Source organism: Pristis pectinata, chromosome 8 (genome assembly GCF_009764475.1).
Source record: "Pristis pectinata isolate sPriPec2 chromosome 8, sPriPec2.1.pri, whole genome shotgun sequence".
Taxonomy (NCBI): Eukaryota; Metazoa; Chordata; class Chondrichthyes; order Rhinopristiformes; family Pristidae; genus Pristis; species Pristis pectinata.
This window is the reverse complement of record NC_067412.1, coordinates 54,829,037-54,849,046: the sequence shown is the minus strand read 5'-3', so window position 1 is coordinate 54,849,046 and position 20,010 is coordinate 54,829,037. Positions and strand designations below refer to the sequence as shown.

General features: G+C 46.5%; 1 protein-coding gene across 4 annotated transcripts in view; it reads right to left on the bottom strand.

Annotated features, from left to right (window-relative positions):
- The window catches only part of btk (Bruton agammaglobulinemia tyrosine kinase), an 89,603-nt gene that overhangs the window by 64,578 nt on the left and 5,015 nt on the right, over window positions 1–20,010 (bottom strand). Inside the window, exon 1 of one of the 4 annotated variants that reach the window (XM_052021451.1) lies at window positions 11,275–11,516. The exons of 2 other annotated variants lie outside the window; for them this stretch is intronic. The gene's annotated coding sequence lies outside the window, so the exon portion shown is untranslated. Of the gene's footprint in view, window positions 1–1,722; window positions 1,878–11,274; window positions 11,517–20,010 lie in introns of those variants that run through there. One more of the 4 variants, XM_052021450.1, reaches the window with a different exon arrangement.

Sequence of the window (20,010 nt, the reverse complement as noted above, 5' to 3'; positions counted from 1 at the left end):
ACTTTTCCTATCCAGGTACCTGTCCAACTGTCTTTTAAAAGTTGTTATTGCACCTGCTTCAGCCACTTCCTCTGGCAGCTCATTCCACATACATACCACCCTCTGTGTAAAAAAGTTGCCCCTCAAGTTCCTACTAAATCTTTTCCCTTAAACCTATGCCCTCTAGTTCTTGATTTCCCAACCCTGGGAAAATGACTGAGTGCAATCACCTTGTTGGTGCCCCTTATGAATTTATACGGCTCTAAAAGATCACCTCTCAGTCTCCTGCATGCCAAGGAGTAAAGTCCTAGCCTATCAACCTCTTCCTATAACCCACTCCTCTATTACTCTTGGCCATGGCTTCTTGGCTTCAGTTATCCTGTTTAAGTTGTTGTTGTTCAGTGTTTGTGAGCAGCTGTTGGTGGGGCTGGGGTTGTACCTCACAGCTGAGCTAACCATGCTCAGATCCTGTGCACCCGGGGCTCTGTGTCACAGTATGGCCCTCAGTCCCTGACCTCCCCTCCCTGGATGCTTAGCCCTCCCATACTTGATGGAAGAACTGATCTGGCTCTGGTCCTGGCTTTCTTTGACCCACAAGTAGTCTCACACAGTGCCATCGGGTCTCAGCTAGGGTGGGGTGAGTTCTGCTTTGCCCAAAGCTCTCACGTTGCAGCCTTCGCGCCTGATCCGGGCCATCCCTCTGCGACACTGCCACAGGAACCCTCCTCTGGATGAAGCCCTCTCTGTCTCTCCATAGTATCACAAAGTGCAGTCTCATTCGCCCTGGTGCTCCTGACCAGAAATCCCCCTTCTGCCTCCATCACCAATGCCTATTACGGCATCATCCCCACCAATGCAGTAGTGGATTGGCCCAATACATCACGGGCACATCCCTCCCCACCATCAGTAGTATGTACAGGAGATGCTGCCTCAAGAATGCAACATCCATAATCAGAGATCCCCACCATCCAGGCCATGCCATCTTCTCACAGCTACCATCGGGCAGGAGGTACAGAAGCCTGAAATCCCTCACCACCAGGTTCAAGAACAGCTACTTCCCTTCAACCATTCGGTTCTTGAACCAACCAGCACAACCCGAATCACTAGAAATTAGCAACACCATGACCACTTTGATCACTTTGCACTAAAATGGACTTAGTTTTTTTTGTCTAATTATGTTCTTTCTTGTAAAAAATGTGTATAATATATGCTTAATTTATGATTTTCTTGTGAATGCTGCTTATAAGATGCTATGTGCCTGTGATGCTGCTGCAAGCAAGTCAGTGCATACGTGCACTTGTGCATATGTCAATAAACTTGACTTTGACTTTACAATGCTCTGATTAGTCCCTGCTCCCAACACTGCATTAGTCACCACACTCTAAAAGCACATTACTCAGTGCGAAGCAATTTCAGGTGCCCTGATGTTGTACAGAGTGCTACCATGATGGTAATTGGTAATTGATAATTAGTTTATTATTGTCACATGTACCGAGATACAGTGAAAAGCTTTGTTTTGCATGCTATCTGAATAGATTGTTCCAAACATTAGTAATTAGAGGTAGTACAAAGGAAAAGCAATAACAGAATGCAGGGTATAGCATTAGAATGCAGAATATAGTGCTACAGTTCCAGAGAAAGTGCAGTGCAGGTAGAAGATACATTGCCTCTTCTTTTGCTACTAGGATCACAACCCCAGTCCCCAACCAAACACCTCCTGAGTTCAACAGGATGTCTCCTCACCTCACTGAGCCTGGCTTCCAATGAATTAACAAAGGCCTCTGAAACCAAATCCACTCTTCCTCAAGTACAAGAGCTGCTTCTTCTTTGAACGCATCCATGTAAAATTGCTCAGTGTTCAGCCGAGGACCTTCCTGATTTACAAACACACACACACAGCCCTTTACATTGAGTTACTTCCTCTGGGCCTCTGGGTAACGAGATCTCAGCTGTCTGCGGGAGCACCTGCAGAGTGACTCACCACACTGACGGGCGGACTCTGGGGGCTTTGCACTCACTCACAGGTGCAGCACGCTTGCATAGCTGTCCCATGAATTCCTGCCACCCCGCACCGATCAGGACAAGCTGACCGGCATAAAGGAGGAAGGAGGAGGAAGCTGGAGAGAGGAAAGGGGGTAGCAGAAAGAAAGAGAGGAAAAATAAGTCACACGGAGAAAGGAGGGAAGATGGAGTATGGAGGAGAAGGGGGAATGGAATGGAAAAGGTGAAAGCTGGCAAAAGAAAGACGGAGAGAAAGTGGAAAGTCAGAGAGAAAGATGGAGGGGAGGAGGGGAGAGAAATGGAGTGGTGGGCGAAGAGGACGGCAGGAGGATGGAGGAGAAGGAGAGATGCAGAGGAGGGGAAGAAAGATGGAGGGGAGGGAGAGTAAGAATTGGGGGAGAATGTGAGGGAGGAGGAAATAATGGTCTGCTGAAACAGGTAATAAAAAAATTACAAGCTGGCAAATATGTAAATGATCACAATTCAGGTCAATTTGGATGCTTGACCCAGCTCCACAGATCAGTCAGGCCCTTGCCCCCAGCTCTGTGACAGGGCCCCTGCCCCCAGCTCCGTGACAGGGCCACTGCCCACATCTCTGTGACGAGGGCTTACCCCCAGCTCCATGATAGGGAGATAACTCATATCTATCTGCCTAACTGCGAGCTCTGTGCTGCTGTGGTTAGGGCTTCTGTGTTTTGATTCTAATCACTCAGTGACTTGTTAACTTCTGGCTGTCTGATTAGTATCGTGCATCACCCTGGAACAATGAGGTGGCAGTTCTTAACAGACTCCTGGTTACACATTCTAAGCACTACTGTACAACAGAAAGTATTCAAATCAGCGCTGTTTGTTTCTGGAGGCTTTACATACCACAGTGTAATAATACTGTGCCTGAAACAGAACAACGAAACATTAAAATAAGCCATTTGAAACTCATTTGCACAGGTGGTTACAATATGAGGATGATTGGGAGGAAAACAGGCACTGAGAAATAGAGTGAGACAGAGAATGTGAGAGAGAGAGACAGACAGACAGACAGAGAGAGGGAGAGAGAGAGGTGGAGGGAGGGAAGAAATTCAGTCCCTTTTCAGAATTCCATGTTTTTGGTAACTCAGTTTCACTCCAGATGAAGTAGACCCTGAACCACCAGAATCATTTACACTTGGAGAGAGTGGTTGCTCAGCATCACACCCTGACCCCCTCTGATATCTCAGTGCCCCCTCTGACGTGCCTGAACCTCTGCCTCTGCAGCACCTCCCTCTCAGCACTGCAGGTTCCAGACTGCACCACCCCTGATGGAGCCCCTGAGCATTGCTCCAACAGTGCAGCACTCCCTCAGTACTGCCCCTCCAACAGTGCAGCACTCCCTCAGTACTGCCCCTCCAACAGTGCAGCACTCCCTCAGTACTGCCCCTCCAACAGTGCAGCACTCCCTCAGTACTGCCCCTCGAACAGTGCAGCACTCCCTCAGTACTGCCCCTCCAACAGTGCAGCACTCCCTCAGTACTGCCCCTCCAACAGTGCAGCAGTACTGCCCCTCCAACAGTGCAGCACTCCCTCAGTACTGCCCCTCCAACAGTGCAGCAGTACTGCCCCTCCAACAGTGCAGCACTCCCTCAGTACTGCCCCTCCAACAGTGCAGCAGTACTGCCCCTCCAACAGTGCAGCACTCCCTCAGTGACATTTCTCTCTCCACAGACACTCCAGCATTCTCTTGTATTTCAGATATCCTGCCACTGTAGGTTTCTCTATCTCACAGATCCAGTGTTGCTTTCTCTCCCCTTTATCCTCAATTCACTCCCCCTATTCACACTTCCTCCTGACAGAGCAGCCATGGTTAACACATTCTCCCACAATCTCTCAGCTGGCACCACCACCCACTCAGCCTCTCTCGGTTCCCACCCTTTCACAGACAGTCCCCTTCCTCTCTCCACCCTTCACCACTACTTATGACACACTTGACTTTTAACTTTGCCCAGTTCAGATGAAACTTCGACTGTTTGCCTCTTCACAGATGCTGCCTGACCTGCTGAATGTCTCCAGAACTTTCTGTTTTCATCTCAGATTTCCATCATCTGCATTTTTTCTTTGCTTCTCAATTGGCCCCGCTGTCCCATTCTTCGACATTGCAGCATTTTCTCAGAACCGCCTTCCAACTGTGCTGATCTCTACACTTCAATAGTGTCTCAGTACTGGCCTTGCCCAGGCTAGTGGGGTGCTCCCTCAGCACTGACATTCTGTCAATGAAGCACTCAGAAAAATTCAGAGGAGTTAGAAGAGTTTAAGTGAGAGAGGACAGGCCTCAAGACAAAAGAGAAATGTTGGAAGAACTCAGCCAGTCAAGCAGCATCTGTGGAGAGAAAAAGCAGTTAATGTTAGAAAACAATTTGTTTTAAGTTGTAGAGAAAGGAAGAACTACTTTCCTACAACCATCAGGTTCTTGAACCGACTGTTCTGCACAACCCTAATCCTACCTCAGCAACAGAACACTACGGTTGTACTACTATGGATTTGTCTCTGATTGTGGGTTTTTTGTGCTAATGTCTTGCTTTGCACATTTTTTCTTCAATGTCTTGTATAATTTATGTATAATTTATATTCTGTGTTGTCTGAATCTACGTGCCTGTGATGCTGCTACAAGCAAGTTTTTCATTGTACCTGTACCTCACCGTACTTGTGCACATGACAATAAACTCGACTTGACTTTAGGTTTTGCTCCATTTACCCGAAGAAGGATATAGTAGAGGGGGAGCCTCGAGTGAAAAATATATGATCCTGACGGGTCTCACAGGGTGGCTGTGGAGAGGATGTTTCCTCTTGTGGGAGAACCTGGACCCAGAAGGTAACTATTTAAAAATAAACATCTTTTTAAGATAGGAGATGAGGTGAATTTTTTTCTCTTGGGGCTGTGAGTCTTTGGAATTCTCTTTCTCAAATGGCAGTGGAAGCAAAATCTTTGGATATTTTTAAAGCAGAGGGAGATGATTCTCAGTAAACAAGGGGGGTGAAATGTTGCCAGGGATAGGGTGTGGGGGGGGGGGGCGGGGTGGTGAGGGGGAGTGCGGAGCTGGATTTACAAGCAGGTCAGCCATGATTCCAATAAATGGCGGAGTAGCAGCAATGGGCTTTCTCCTTCACCTAATGCGGAGGTTGGTATTGGTGCAGTGGTGCTCAACAAGGGGGCCTGATCAGTTTTCACTGCCATCTCTGACTGTGCATGTTCCCTTTGTAAATACAACACACCCCCTCCTGTGTAGCTCTCCCCCAAGAGAGTCTGATAGTTTACCAGCACAGGATCTGGGGAAGGGCAGTTGCCCGCCAACTGCCCAGCTGGGGTCTTGCTCCCTACTCCTCGTGATTGTACAGTGCTGGGCGCTGATCAAGTAAAGCAGTGAGCTCCCTCAGTACTGAACCTCTGAGACAGCACAGCTTCAGTAATCCCTTACAGACCCAGTTGCCTCACAGCGCCAGAGATGTGGGTTCAATCCTGACCTTGGTTCTTGTCTGTCTGGAGTTTGTTTTCCCTGTGATCTCATGTGTTTCCCCCGGGTGCTCCGGTTTCCTCCCACATCCCAAAGATGTGTGGGTCAGTAGGTTAATTGGCCACTACAAATTGCTCCTAGAGTGTAGGTGAGTGGTAGAACCTGGGATAGTTGACGGGAATGTGGGGAGAATGAAGTGGGATTAATGTGGGATTAGTGAATGGGTTGTTGATGGTCAGCATGGAATCAATGGGCCGAAGGGCCTATATTCCTGCTGTATCTCTCTTTGACTGACTCTGCTATTGTGCCCCAGGCAATGCAGCTCTTCCTCTGCACCATCCCTCCAACCTCACCATTGGTTCTTCAACTCATATCTGCACAACAGTTGACCCAATACCCTTTAAATGGGACTAGTGATGTGCGGCATGGACTTTGAGGGCCAAATGGCTTGTTACTGTACTGTATGACTCTTTCTGTTTCTGGAGTCATGCAAATTTGCAGAGGAATTTCCTATATTACAACAGCAGCTTTGTAGGTCAGAAACCAGTCTGGGACATCCCGAGATAAAGAAAACACAGAAAAATGCAAGTCTTTTCTTTAACCTTTTAGCAATCTAATTCCCAGAATCTGGGCTGTTCACGGTAAGGTTCATCTGAGCTGCTGGCACTGGCTCATGAACCCTTTACACCAGCTGACCAGAGGTTTGCCTCTCTCCTGTCAATCCACCTATACAAACAAGGTGCATTGAGTATGACCTGTCCTTCTCCCCCTCTCACACTGGGTGCAAAAGAGTCCTGATGGAAGAGAGGGCCTGGAGCTGAACCTCTTCTTCCTGTTTGCAAATAGTGGTCACAAGTCCTCACCAGTTGATACTACTACCACCACGGAGGGCCCCATTTCCAGTACCAGGTGAAAACCTGCAAGGTATCCATTTCTGCTAAGAGAAGATCACCACCAAATGTACAAACATGGACAACAGTTGGGGTGTCTCACCCATTTTACTTCCTTCCAGTGTCTTCAACCTACTTCCAGGTGCCCTTGATCCTAGGTTATTCAAGATATTTTGAAGAGCTTAGATTTCTCTACCTTCATGTTCCGGATGTAAGGGTGACACATGAAGTGTGGTGGGCAGGAAACACACCACGGCTTTGCTCTTCTTGTGGATTCTCTGTCATTACGTTCATGGGTCCTTAGTCCCCCTAGCAGTGTATCATTTGTAAAGGAAATAGAAGTGAAAAGAGTGGGAAGCAAGGGGAGAAATTCCACAACATCCCACCTTCGTTCATGAAGGAAACATTACAAGCCGAAGACTGCTTTTATCCCAATTGCTTGCTTTCAATATCAGAAGGCTCAGTTCTGTTCTGACTTGAACCAGCTGATTTCTGCTATTGCATCACAGTGTTAAGCCAGTTGATCCAAAGTTACCTTATTTTTGTCCAAACAGTGCAGCAGAGTGTGGAGAACACTGACTGGTTGATGAGGAAGTGAATGCATTGTCCTGTTCATGTTCTACAGGGTTCGTCCAGCAGGGTCATGGAGCCATGATGCAGCGGTCTATCTGCAGACCTTGACGTACAAGCTGCAATCGGGCCAACTCAGTGGTAGGTCACTGGTGAACTGTTCAAGTTTCTGGCTAGTGTTACTTTGACTAATGCATAAAGTATCGATGATAGTTTTACTGGGGGGGATCCCCAGAGAGATGACAGTCCCTGCCAAGTCTTCACCCCCTCAACTAATCCACAACAAATTCTGCCACTCTTACCCAACTCACCCTTGTACACTCCCCAAACAGAAGCACCCCTCTTGCTTTCACCTACCCCTTACGTCACTGATGCTACTGATATGGAGAGATACAGCACAGAACCCAGTCCATGCAGACCGTCAACCACCTATCTACACTAAACCCATTTTATTCTCCCACCAACTCCCCCCAGATTCTACCATCTACATACACAATAAGGGCAAATTACAGCAACAAATTAACCCACCAACCTGCACGTCTTTGGGATGTGGGAGGAAACCGGAGTACTCGGGGGAAACCCACATGGTCACAGGGAGAACAAACTTCACACAGACGACACCCGAGGTCAGGATCGAACCTAGATTTCTGATGCTATGAGGAAGCGGCTCTACCAACTGTGCTGACTGAAGAAATCTTTCCTCCCCGGTGTGGGATTGAACCCCAGTCTTCCGCGTGACAGGCGGGAATACTGGCATCTCCATCACCATTACTTTTCTTCAGTTTTAGTCTAATGGCAACAACAAGGTATAAAGGCCACCTTTTCCACTTACACAAACCTAAAGTTGCACCATTTAATATACTGTCTTCTCGTTTGTGATCCTTTGCATGCCAAGGAATTGGAGTGCACTGCCCTGGTCTCCTCAGCACTACAAAACTGAAAATTAACTTAACCCAGAGTAAATCATGTTTGTAAAACTCAGCAGGTCAGGCAGCATCTCTGAAAAGCAAGAAGGTTGTGGGTGATGACACCATTCCTCATTGTCCATTGCCTTGGGAGTGCCTCCCCTCAGGTGCTACCAGGACAACATTGACTTAATCCCCCAGCATCAAGTAGGGAGACTAGCATCCAATTCAAGCTAAGCTCAGACCCCCTCCCATCGCCACATCGCAACCCTATCCCCACACCCCTTCTTGGAGTGCACTGCAATTTCTCCTCAATGGAGTACGTCCTCAAAATACTCCATCCTGATGCAGGGTTTCAGTCCAAACTGTCGACAATTCCTTTCCTTCCAATGCCACTTGACCTGCTGAGTTCCTCCACCAGATTGTTTGTTACTCCTTAAAATAAGTAGCTTTTTACTCTAAGTTCCTTTGTATACTTTGCAGTTAATGTCCTACCAGAGGCAGCCACAGTGTTAAGGTCATACTCACTGAACTTCCACACAAACTCCAGTGAAGGACTGACAGTGTGTTCCCTGTCTGATGTTAAACAGCTCTCTTGGGTGGCTGGGAGGGTGGGGGTGGTGGGGGGCATATCTCACGGCTGCCTTCTGTAGACGAGCAGTCAAGTTCGTCCCAGTGTCCTGGCTAATATCTGTCTCACAATCAGACTCAAAACAGGATCCCTACTCACTTTAACACTGCTCCTAGTAGGAGCTTGCCATGTACTGATTGGCTGCCGGGTTTAATGATAACAGTGGCAGTACTTCAGAAGTACCTCATGGACTGCTCATCTCTTTGGCATGACTGGGAGACAGGGAAGACATGATATAAAGTCTTTCTTGTTTAAGTTTCTTGTTTAGAGTTTCAGTTTAATTATCAGCTATGATCATGTTGAATGCAAACAAGATTCCTGTAAATGTACAGGGTAGTAACCGATGCCCCCTTTCACACCTGCCATCTGTAAATTTGTAAGCAGCAGTTGGTTCTGATTGAAGCGCCAATTTACTCAAAGCAGGAGTTTCTGAAGAGGAAGTAATTTGAGTATCAAAACAGACAGCTTCCCGAACCTGCTGACTTCCTCAACACAGAGTTCTAGAGCTGTACAGCACAAAGGGTACATTCAAAGGGTGCAAAGGAGATTCACTGGGATACATAAAACATAGAGCACTACAGCACAGGAACAGGCCCTTTGGCCCACAATGTCGTGCTGAACTAATAAAACTAGTATCGAACTAAACTAATCCCTTCTGTCTGCACAATATCCATATCCCTCCATTCTCTGCACATCCACGTACCTATCTAAGGAGCCTCTTAAATGCTAATATCATATTTGCCTCCACCACCACCCCTGGCAGCGCAATCCAGGCACCCAGCGCTCTCTGTGTAAAGAAAAGCTTGTTTTCCCTGAGCGAAGGAGGCTGAGGGGTGACCTGATAGAGGTATATAAAATTATGAGAGGCATAGTCAGGATAGTCAGAGTCTTTTTCCCATTGTAAACGTTTCAAAAACAAGGATTAAGGTGAGAGGAAGGAGATTTATTAGGGATCTGAAGGGTAAGTTTATCACACGGAGAGTGGTTAATATCTGGAACTCACTGCCCGAGAAGGTGATGGGATCGCATACAGTCACAGAGGCATTCTCTGTGACTGTAACAGATGGTTAAATAGGCAAGGCACAGAACGACACAGTTCTAATGCGGGCAAATGGGATTAGTGTAAGCGGACAAAAAGGTCAGCATGGGCATGGTAGGTTGAAGGGCCTGTTTCTATGCTATATGACTCTCTGGCTCTAGAAACACTGGAGGCCTGTCGTTCCTCCACAAGCCCCATTTACCCACTTTAGGTCCTTGGCCTTCTAAGCTTTGGCAATTCATAGTCTGCTTTCTTTCCCAGTTTCAGCTTCGGGTGACCTAAAGCATCATCGCTGCCTCTTAGAGTCAGAGCACTTGAATCTAGCTCACTCCCCTACTCCATCTGCTGAAAGGGCAGACAACCCACCTCCCCAGGCTCCGTCAGCCTGTCTTTCTGCACAATCCCAACTCCCAGCAGACGAAATGGAGTTCAGCGAGGATGGTCATGCAGAGAATGCTGATTCCTGAGACCCTGAAGTCTGCAAGATTGGAAACTCTAGGGAAGAGGCACAAGAGCTGAGTTCCAAGAGCCTGCACAAGGAGTCCACAAATGAGGTGTAGGACAGCCGTAGTGAGAGTACTCAGCAGGACATATAGAGACATGGAGTGATAAAGCATGGGAACAGCCCTTCGACCCAACGACAGTGGGGAGAATAAAAAATGGGTTGAGTGTAAATGAGTGGCTGATGGTCGGCATGGACACAGTGGGCAGAAGGGCCTGTTTCCGTGCTGTATCTCTCTAGGAATCTATGTGTTTACACCAACCATCAATCACCCAGTTACACTAATCCTACTCTAAACCATTTTATTCTCCCCACAATCCCATCAACTCCCCTCAGATTCTACCACTCACTTGCACACGAGGGGCAATTTACAGCAATTAACCCACCGGCCCACACAGCTTTGGGATGTGGGAGGAAACTGAAGAACCCGGGGGAACCCATGCGGTCACAGGGAAAATGTGCAAATTCTACACCAACAGCACCTGAGGTCAGGATCAAAACTCGGTCTCCAGCACTGAGGCAGTCCCTCACTGGGCCGAGCCAAATACAAGATAAAAGCCCACTGCGTCCACACCAACCGGAGAATAAGAATCCTATTTTTTATTCCCCCTAAAGTTGTTGGGTTGAAGGGCCTGTTTCCATGCTTTATCGTTCCATGTCTCCATGTGTCCTGCTTCGGTTGTCCAGTGCTTTAATTACTGTGCATCCACTCTGCTGGAGCTGTCTCTGGTCACTTCACTGCTGGACAGGTCTGGCCTCGGTGGAATATAACACTGCAGGCTTCCCACAATAACGCAGGAGCATGGGGAGTCAAAAATGTGTGGACAGGTTGCTCTCAGTAGTCTTGCATTCCCTTGAGTGCAGAAGATTAAATGGTGATTGAATTGATGTATTCCTAAAATGATGAAAGGGTTTGAAAGGGAAGGTAGAAGGGAACTATTTCCTTGGGTTAGAAACTTCTGAACAAGGATTAAAAGGTTAAAATTGGAGCCAAGTATTTCAACACTGAGGCTTCACAAAAGCAGTGAAAATCTGGGACTCTCTCACCGAAGAAAGTTATTAATGCTGGAACTTGAGTACCAGGCCAAGGCGCCTTATCAGACGGGCTATTGTCAGTCTGGAATCTTAGTGGGCTGATCGAGTTCATACAAATCGACCATAATCTAACTGAGTGTCGGGTAAGGGCCAGACTGTTCTTCACATGTTCCTGTGTAACAGGCTGGAGAAGCAATCAACCTTCTCTCATTCTTATTTATTCTGACAAAGTTTCCTTACCTCTCTCTTGGTCCAAGCAGGGTAAGGTTGGCAGACAGTCAGCAAAGGCAATCAATGGGTTAATGGCTGTGAGCTATCTGCCTGTTAGGGCAAGTCCATCACCATCAGCTGGAATGTTCTGCCTCAGCCAATGCAAATCCATAGTGTGGGAGACAGTTGCCCCACTACTCTGCTAAAGGTGTGACTGAAATCTCTCTGGGGGAAAGAGTCTAAGTGTTCATTTCCAGCTTTAAAGCTGGAAGACTTTATTATGCCTGCATCTCTCCTTTGGTGCAGAACACAACTGCAATTCTCAGAAAGTTTGAGTAACTTCCCCCTTAACCCTCCCCAGTCCCTGATTAACAGCTTTTGCAGAAACTGGAGAATTGCTCCACATCGACTGAGCCTCAGATAGCTGTCAGGCTCTCCTGGGTCAGAACATCAGGGGCTCAGTCATCCTGGAAATGTCAACAGGCACCGGACACTGACAATCCCCGCGCCACAGAGGCAGTGCAGCACTCTCAGAGCTGCTATAGATCAAGCCTCTCTTTGGTCTCTCAGACAGCCGTGAATGATACCACAGCTCTGAGCAGGGTGTTCCCTTTTATTCACTGATTATCAAACTGTTTATCAGTTTATATGAAACTGTCTATCAGTTTATCACTCATCCAACACAATTAAAGGAAAATTATCCAGTGCTTTGTCACATTACACCTTGGACAATTTCTCTGTTTGTGCAATTCATCTGCCTCGTTGCATGGAGCTGTGTTCACTACACTTGATGAAGCCCAGCAGATCATTGTCAATGCATGGTATTATGTGCAATCAGCCCCAGACCAATGCTTTTCCCCGCAGCCCTGCCATGTTTACTATTTCCCATGCATGCTCTTTTCACAGCTATGCTTCCAATAAGCATGCAGGCAACAGTGTAGATCTCTAGTCAAGATCCACTGGCTGATTTGGCTGGCGGAGTGGTACAGCAGGTAGTGCTGCTGCCTCACAGCCGAATGACCCGGGTTTGATCCTGAGCTCGGATGCTGTCTGAGGGGAGTTTACACATTCTCCCTGTGGCCATGGGGGTTTCCTCCAGGAGCTCTGGTTTCGTCCCACATCCCAAAGACATGTGGATCGATGGGTTAATTGACTGCCGTAAATTGCCGGTGTGTAGGTGAGTGGCAGAATCTGGGGGGAGTTGATGAGGATGTGGGGAGAATGAAATAAGGTGAATATAAATGGTGGTTGATGGTTAGTGCGGACTCGGTGGGCCAAATGGCCTGTTTCCATGCTGAAGGACTCTAAAGCTGTCACCAGTGTGGGCTGAACCAAGGGTGAATGTAGGTCCCAGAGCCCCTGCATTTAATTGATTCCTCATGGAGTCTAATGAGGAAAAGATTACCTCTACACACTTCTCAGCTCCAGGACCACCCTCTCACTGAAAAACAGACAACATGGGTGCCAGGACAATGGTAAGTAGAACTTTAATTTATCTTAATGAAGTTCATTTAAAAGTTTAACTGTCTGTAACTCTTGTGTGTGTGTTTGTGTATACATGTGTGAGAGAGATTATTTGTGAGTGTTACTGTGTACATGTATGTGAGAGAGTGTGTCTGTGAATATGTGAGTGTGTATGTCTGTGTATGTGTGAGTGTGTGTCTGTGTGCATGCATGCATGTGTGTGTGTATACACGCATGCATGCACACTTGTATGTTTTGGTCTTTTAATTTAAAAATATAGAAAAAATGAATTTCTTTGAATATGATTTTGATGGTGCCTTTTGACAGTATGTGCTTGCAAATGTCAGTAAGTGCATTTGAGCACCTAGGCCAAGAGGCTCTGGTAAAATATGTGCTCTCCAGTTACTGTCACTTCTGCCTGGGGAGACTCTTTATCTTCATCTACTGCTTCCTCATTTGGAACATGTACATTTCAAAAGAAACTTTGTTGGTCGGGACATCGGAGGTTATGAGATCTGCAGCAGAAGCATTCTCTTTTGGTTTACGATAACACTCACCGCAGGAAATCCTGCAAATACTACATTCCCTGAAACATTACTGACACGTTGACATTTGTGCTTCTCAAAATGTGGGGTTGCAGCTGCAGTTCGCATAATGCTGCACATTCAACACTGCACTGTATAATCATTTACGCACTGTGCTCGCAGAATGAGGAGGAGGGAGAGGAGGAGGAGGAGGAGGAAAGGGGCCAGGATGGGGAGAAGAAGTGGTTTGTGGGGGGGCAGGGACGAGGTTGTGGAAGAGGAGGACTAGGCATAGAATCTAAAACTGGATGAGGAGAGCCAGGAGGAAGAGGGGGTCGAGGGGAGGAAGACTGTGGAGGGAGGAGGTATCGATGTCCATTCCTTCGTCCTAATCACTGCCTCTTTAACTCCCTCACATTTCCCTGCTTTGAGTTGGCTGCCACTGTTTCCTGGTCACAGATCAATACCAGGGCCCAGGACCAAACGGTGGATCCTCCCTGACCTCACCAATAAGAATATAATACTGCATACAATACTAGGGCAGAAAGCAAAAGCCAAGATGTGGTGAATTGTGCTCGCCTTGTCATATCCTTCCTGCACAGTCGGAGTCTCACTCCCAATGCACGTTGCCCTCAGAACGGCTGCATTGAGGATGAAGCGATTGCCCACCTCTTTGTGGACTATGCATTTGTGATGAAGGTCAGGGAAAGGATGCAAAGGGTCCCTATCGAAGTTCATCCTGAGCAGCTGCATAACAGAGGCCTCTCTGATCAACGGGCTGTTCCCAGGGATGCACACCGTGACAAACGTCAAGTTCTGCTGGAAGATCATCAACTTGGTGAAAGACACACTTTGATCTGCCTGAAACAGTACAACAAGATGTCCATGAGGGAATGCTGCTGACTGGCACATTCCAGGCTGCAGGAGTACATGCTGGGGATGCACTCAAACTCGGTGCAGCCAACACAAAGGCTTTGTGGGGAAGGACTGCAGTCTAAGGTCCTGCTGCCACAGGACACTGAGGGACTGGGTCCTGTGTAACAGTCCCACAAGCACTGGGATGGAATGCGACGTTGGTGCTTTGTACGTAAAATGTATTGGCTTGATGCTACAAGGAATGTAAAGAAAGACATGTACTGTTTGCCTTTGATTTCCTATATACATTTTTTACAAATAAAGTTCATTTTAAAATAATTTTTAAAAAGTCACAGTAAGCCTGGGGTTAGAGTGTTGGATGCAGTTTTAGACTCCAAACTGGAGAGAGGATGTTGAGTGTTTGGGGAGAATACCACTCAGGCTCAGGGTGACCAATGTGACCAGAAAATGCAGGAAGATGTGGGCCTGTTTTGTTTGAAGAGCAGAGACTCTGATATCATTTGAGATGTTTAAGGTTATTGGAGCCTGGGCGAAGAGACTCCTTCCCTCACTTGAGGGGACCTGGTTATGACGCTAAATGGGAAAGATTTAGTGAGTTCTATAGGAGTATTCCTGTCACACGGACAGGTTAATCAGGAAACCATTCTCCCGGAGTTAGCCATTCAAGCAGACCAATGCACCGTGAAGAAACTTTACCTGAAGCCTAAACACTAAATGCACGCAGGTCCTTTGTGCGGGGATCAAGCATGTTGCAGACACCGTCTGCATGGAGGCAGTTACAGCAGCATTAAATAAACTGCAACGCACAACTTGTATAAAATTCACTGGCATGTCTGCTACCCAATGACACGGGCCACTCACTCTCCGACTTCTGCAGTGGGAAGAGCCAATGTGTTTTGCCCTCTCTTACAGCTGGGGTGGGGGGGGTGACCTTGCGAAACAGTGTTGGCTCCCATGCAGATTGGTTCAATACACAGCACTGGTTTAATACGCAGCACTGGTTTTAAACATTACACTGGTTTAATAGGTTTCTTTAGGCTCAGTAAATTGCCCAGGTCCAAGTTGGTATGTGTAAGTGCTTGTTTTGGCCTTTGAGAACGGGGGAAAGAGACAATTTGGAGATCTGGCTGAGTTTAAGTGGGCTGCTGAGTTTCCTTGTGAAACAGCAGCGACTGCACATCAACAACACCATCAGCTGCCCTTTGTGCTGTTCGCTTACTGTGCAGCATCTTCTCAGATGGTGGCCATCGAAACATAGACCCCTATCAATGCATTGGGAGGAATCCAATGTTGCAGGAGGGGGTGGGTTTTCTTGAGGGGGACAGAGAGAGTGAGAAAGAAGTATAGTACATGGTACTGGTTGAACATACATTATTGGTTTAATATGCAGCACTGCTTCAATATACAGTATTGGCTTAATACGCAACATCAGTTTAATGTGCAGCACTGACTTAATACGCAGCACTGACAATATGCAGCACTGATTTAATAGGTAGCACTTGTTTAATACAAAGCACAGATTTAAAAGCAGCACTGGTTTAATGCGCAGTACTGGTTTAATATGGCATTGGTTTAAACATTGCACTGGTTTAGTACAATACACTAATATGAAGCACTTTTCAATGTGCAGCACTCCTTTTTTTATGTAGCATTTGTTTAATATGTAGCACTGGTTTAATACGTAGCACTGGTTTAATACAAAGCACTGGTTTAACATGAACCACTGGCCCCAAGCAATTGACCACAGATTCAGCAGTGATGATTGGAGGGACCAATTCATGGCCCTGGGATATGTTGAGATTCCTCTGAGGAGTGGAAGATGTCAACTGAATTATTTTATTCCTGGTTTAACTTTTGTATTGAGGGCTGGTTGGAAGCTATGGGTTGTTTTGGAGCTGTATGAGTTGATGCTGGCCGTACACTGGTGCTGCAGGCAAGCACGTACTTAAGCTGCAACCCCAGCTGAGAGGAAAGTGGATTCAGCCTGAGCTTTTTTACTTTCGTTATTTGTTTACAGTGGCAAAATAGCAAAATCCTGCCTGACGCCAGGCTCTGTGGAGCCACACTCTCCCGCGTTTAACTCACTGACTAGAAAGAGGTTTCCCAAAGTTACCAACGGTTGTGGGAAGAAAAGTCCTGAAAGATATTTGCCATTGGTTGCTGTTGGTTGCTGAGGAGTCAGAGGCTGAGGTTCAGCACCAGCAAAGACAAAGGATTGGTAAGCCCAACATTTACTGCAGTGTTGAGCTTGTCCCCACCAACCTTCTTCTCTCTGGGTAGGAGGAGTGACCATTTCTTACTCCTAGAAGCAATGGGACTGATTCAGAACAGGACTGGAAGCCCAAACAGGGTGCTGGGGAGTGTGATAATGGCAGAGAAACTGAATTCTACCATGATCTGTAACCTCACAGTCTAGATTACTTCTACCACCGTCTTCAGGCCAGGGGATCAACCCTGGTTCAATGACTGCAGAGGGTTGTGTGGGCAACACCACAGAACCTGGAACCTCGTTGTGAGATTTGCAACTTGCTGAAGCTGCAACATAAGAAAATACATGTGATAAATAGCAAAGGCAGACAGAGCCAAACGATCGCACAACCAATGGATCAGGTCACTCTGTAGTCCCCCCCAGATCCAGCTGTGAATGGTAGTCAACAATTAAACAGCTAATGGGAGGAGGAGGCTCCAAGAACATCCTCGTCTCAACTAATGGAAAAGCTCTGTCCAAAAACCATCCACAATTGATTACTATCACTAGATTACATTATCACTACACCATGTTCTTAAAATGCTGATAAGCTCCTTACACCTCAGCATTTTCTTGCATTCCCTGCTTCCAGTACCAACTATCATTAATGTAATTGCAACCAAGAATTTTGTATGTCAAATACTGCATTAAGAGAACAGCTATGAGGGAGTAAGTGTAGTATTTGCATAAAACAATATTTGGATATTATAGATGGCTGGTTAAAAATTCCAACAAAGCAAATATGTGTTGTTTCTTCCTGTTTCAGATCGAAGCCAGTACTTTTAAGAGCTCATTTCCTGCTACAACTTGGCTTGCTCTAATACTCCCTAATCATCATATAAACTGAGTGGATTAAACCATCTTGGCTCCTTCTTGAGGACTGCATCTCCACAGCAGCTCGTCTACAATAAATTCAATTCATCCCACATCACCTCAAGAACTGGCTAAGGGCACTGGATACAGTCAAAGGTCCAGGACCAGACAACATCCCAGCTATGGTTCTGAAGACCTGTGCTATAGGATTAGCTGAGCCTCTGTCCAAGCTGTTCTATATCCAGGCCCCCTACCACCAAGGGCAAGGCTTGCACCACCACCTGCAGGTTCCTTGCCACCTGTCTTGGAAATATATCGTTGCTCCATCATTGCTGGGTTTAAATCCTGGAACTCCCTCCCCAACAGCACTGTGGGAACACCTTCACCAGAAGAACTGTAGCTGTTCAAGAAGTCATCTCAACCTCATCTCCTTATAGGGTCAAAAAGTTGTGCGGCACAGAAGCAGACCCTTCAGCTCATCATGTCTAGTCTGACCATTGTGTTTATCTACACTTGTCCCATTTACCCACATTGGGTCCACAACCTTGTATGCCTTGGCAATTTAAGTAATGGTCTAGATGTTTCTTAGATGTTGTGAGAGTCTCTACCTCCACCACCTCTTCAGGTGGTGAGTTCCAGAATCCAACCACCCTCTGGGTGAAAAAATTCTCCCCCAGATCCTTTCTAAGCCTCCTCCTTCTCACCTTAAACCTATACCCTCTTGTTTTAGACATCCTCACCATGGGAAGCAGTTTCCAACTATCTACCCTATCTATCCCGCTCATGATTTCATAGACGTCTGTCAGGTCGCCCCTCAGCCTCCTTCGCTCCAGGGAAACCAAACCCAGTCTCTCCTCATAACTGTAATGCTCCAATCCAGGCAACACCCTGGTGAATCTGCTCTGTACCCTCTCCAAGGTAATAATATTCTTCATGTAGTGAGGCAACTAGAACTGCACAGGATACTCCATGTGGCCTACCCAATGTTTTATAAGGTTTAATATGTCATCCCAGTTTAAGTATTCAATGGCACAGCTGATGAAGGCAAATATCCCGTACACCTTCTTCACCCTGCTGCAACTTTAGACATCTTTCCTCACTATCAACAACACACCAACATCCACAACCTTACTAATCATACCTCTTACATTCACATCCAAGTCATTAATGTATAGCACAAACATCAAGGGTCCCAGCACTGATCCTGTGGTAAGCCAATGGTCACAGCCTTCCAATCACAAGAGCAACCTTCAGCACCACCATCTGCCAAGCCAACTTTGCATCCAATTTGCCACTTGCCCTGAATCCCATGGGCTCTCACCTTTTGGACCAGTCTATAACACAGGACCTTAAGGATAATTAAGGTTCAGTAATAAATGTTGGCCTGTTGGTGAAAAGCAGGAGAAATCCAATCAACATATGGAGAGCGTGGGTGACAGAATTATCGCAGGATTCCTATGTATGTGCATCTATCCAGCAACAGAGTGCTGGCACCTGTAACCAGGTTGGGTCAAGCAACCAAAAATCAACACACCTCAGGGGTGATTCTCCACGGGGGTGATCCTGAGCTTCCTGTTCCATCCCACTTTATTCCCAATCCCCACTCCCACTCTAACCTGTTTTTCTACAACATCCTCCACTGCCATGGTGAGGTCTAATGTAAACTAGAGGAACAACATCTTATCTCCCGTCTGAGCACTTTGCAACCTTCTGGAATGAACATTGAATTCTCCAACTTTAGGTAAACTGTTCTCACATCATTTCCCATTATTGTGCTGATGTCCCTTTCTCACCCCGTCTCCATAAAATGCCTCGCCAACAGTCTGTACTCATGCTCTTTATCACCTGATCTGTCTGAACCAATCCCCATCTAGTTTTTAAAAGAGGCGTTACTCAAAGCTTTTTGCCATTAGGTATGCGTCTGGTGCTGGAAAATCATCAGGCTTGCTAGAGAGGATCCTGACTGGAAATGGTCACATCCACACACAAAAACACAAGAAAATAGGAGCAGGAGAAGGCCACTCAGCCCTCAAGCCTGCTCAGCCATTCAATATGTTCAATGCTGGCCTCAACTCTTCTTCTCTGCCAGTTCCCCATAATTCTTCAATCTTTCGACTCTATCTCCACCTTAACTACATTTAATGATCCGGCCTCCACCACTTTCAGGGGCTGAGAATTCCAGAGATTCACCACCCTCTGAGAAGAAATTTCTACCCACCTCAGTTTTAAATGACCAGCCGCTATCTTGTAACTATGGTTCCCTTGTTTATGACTCTCCAACTTGTGAAAGCATCTCAGCATCTACCCTGTCAAGCCCTCTTAGGACCTTACATGTTTGAATAAGGTCACCCGCATTCTTCTAAACTCCAAGGAATTTAGACCCAAACTGTCTGGTCTCTCTTGATAGGAAAACCCTCTCATTACATGAATTACCCTGGTGATCCTTTGGACTACCCCACTGTGATAAGACTATTGAATGGTTCCCTTATACAATGAGATGGACTGTACCCTCTCGATCTACCTTGTTGTGACCTTGCACCTTATTGCACTGCACTTTCTCTGTAGCTGTGACACTTTACTCTGTACTGTTATTGTTTTTACCTGCACTACATCAACGCACTCTGTATTAACCCAATGTAACTCCACTGTGTAATGAATTGATCTGTATAATCGGTAAGCAAGACAAGTTTTTCACTGTATCTCAGTACAAGTGACATTAATAAACCAATACCAATACTTTGAGGGGATTCATGGTGATATAACCCTGCTGAGTTTATTCAGGGGGAGCTGTGTCTCCCAGACCACGAACAATGGACCTCCATTTAACATTCTATAACTTTT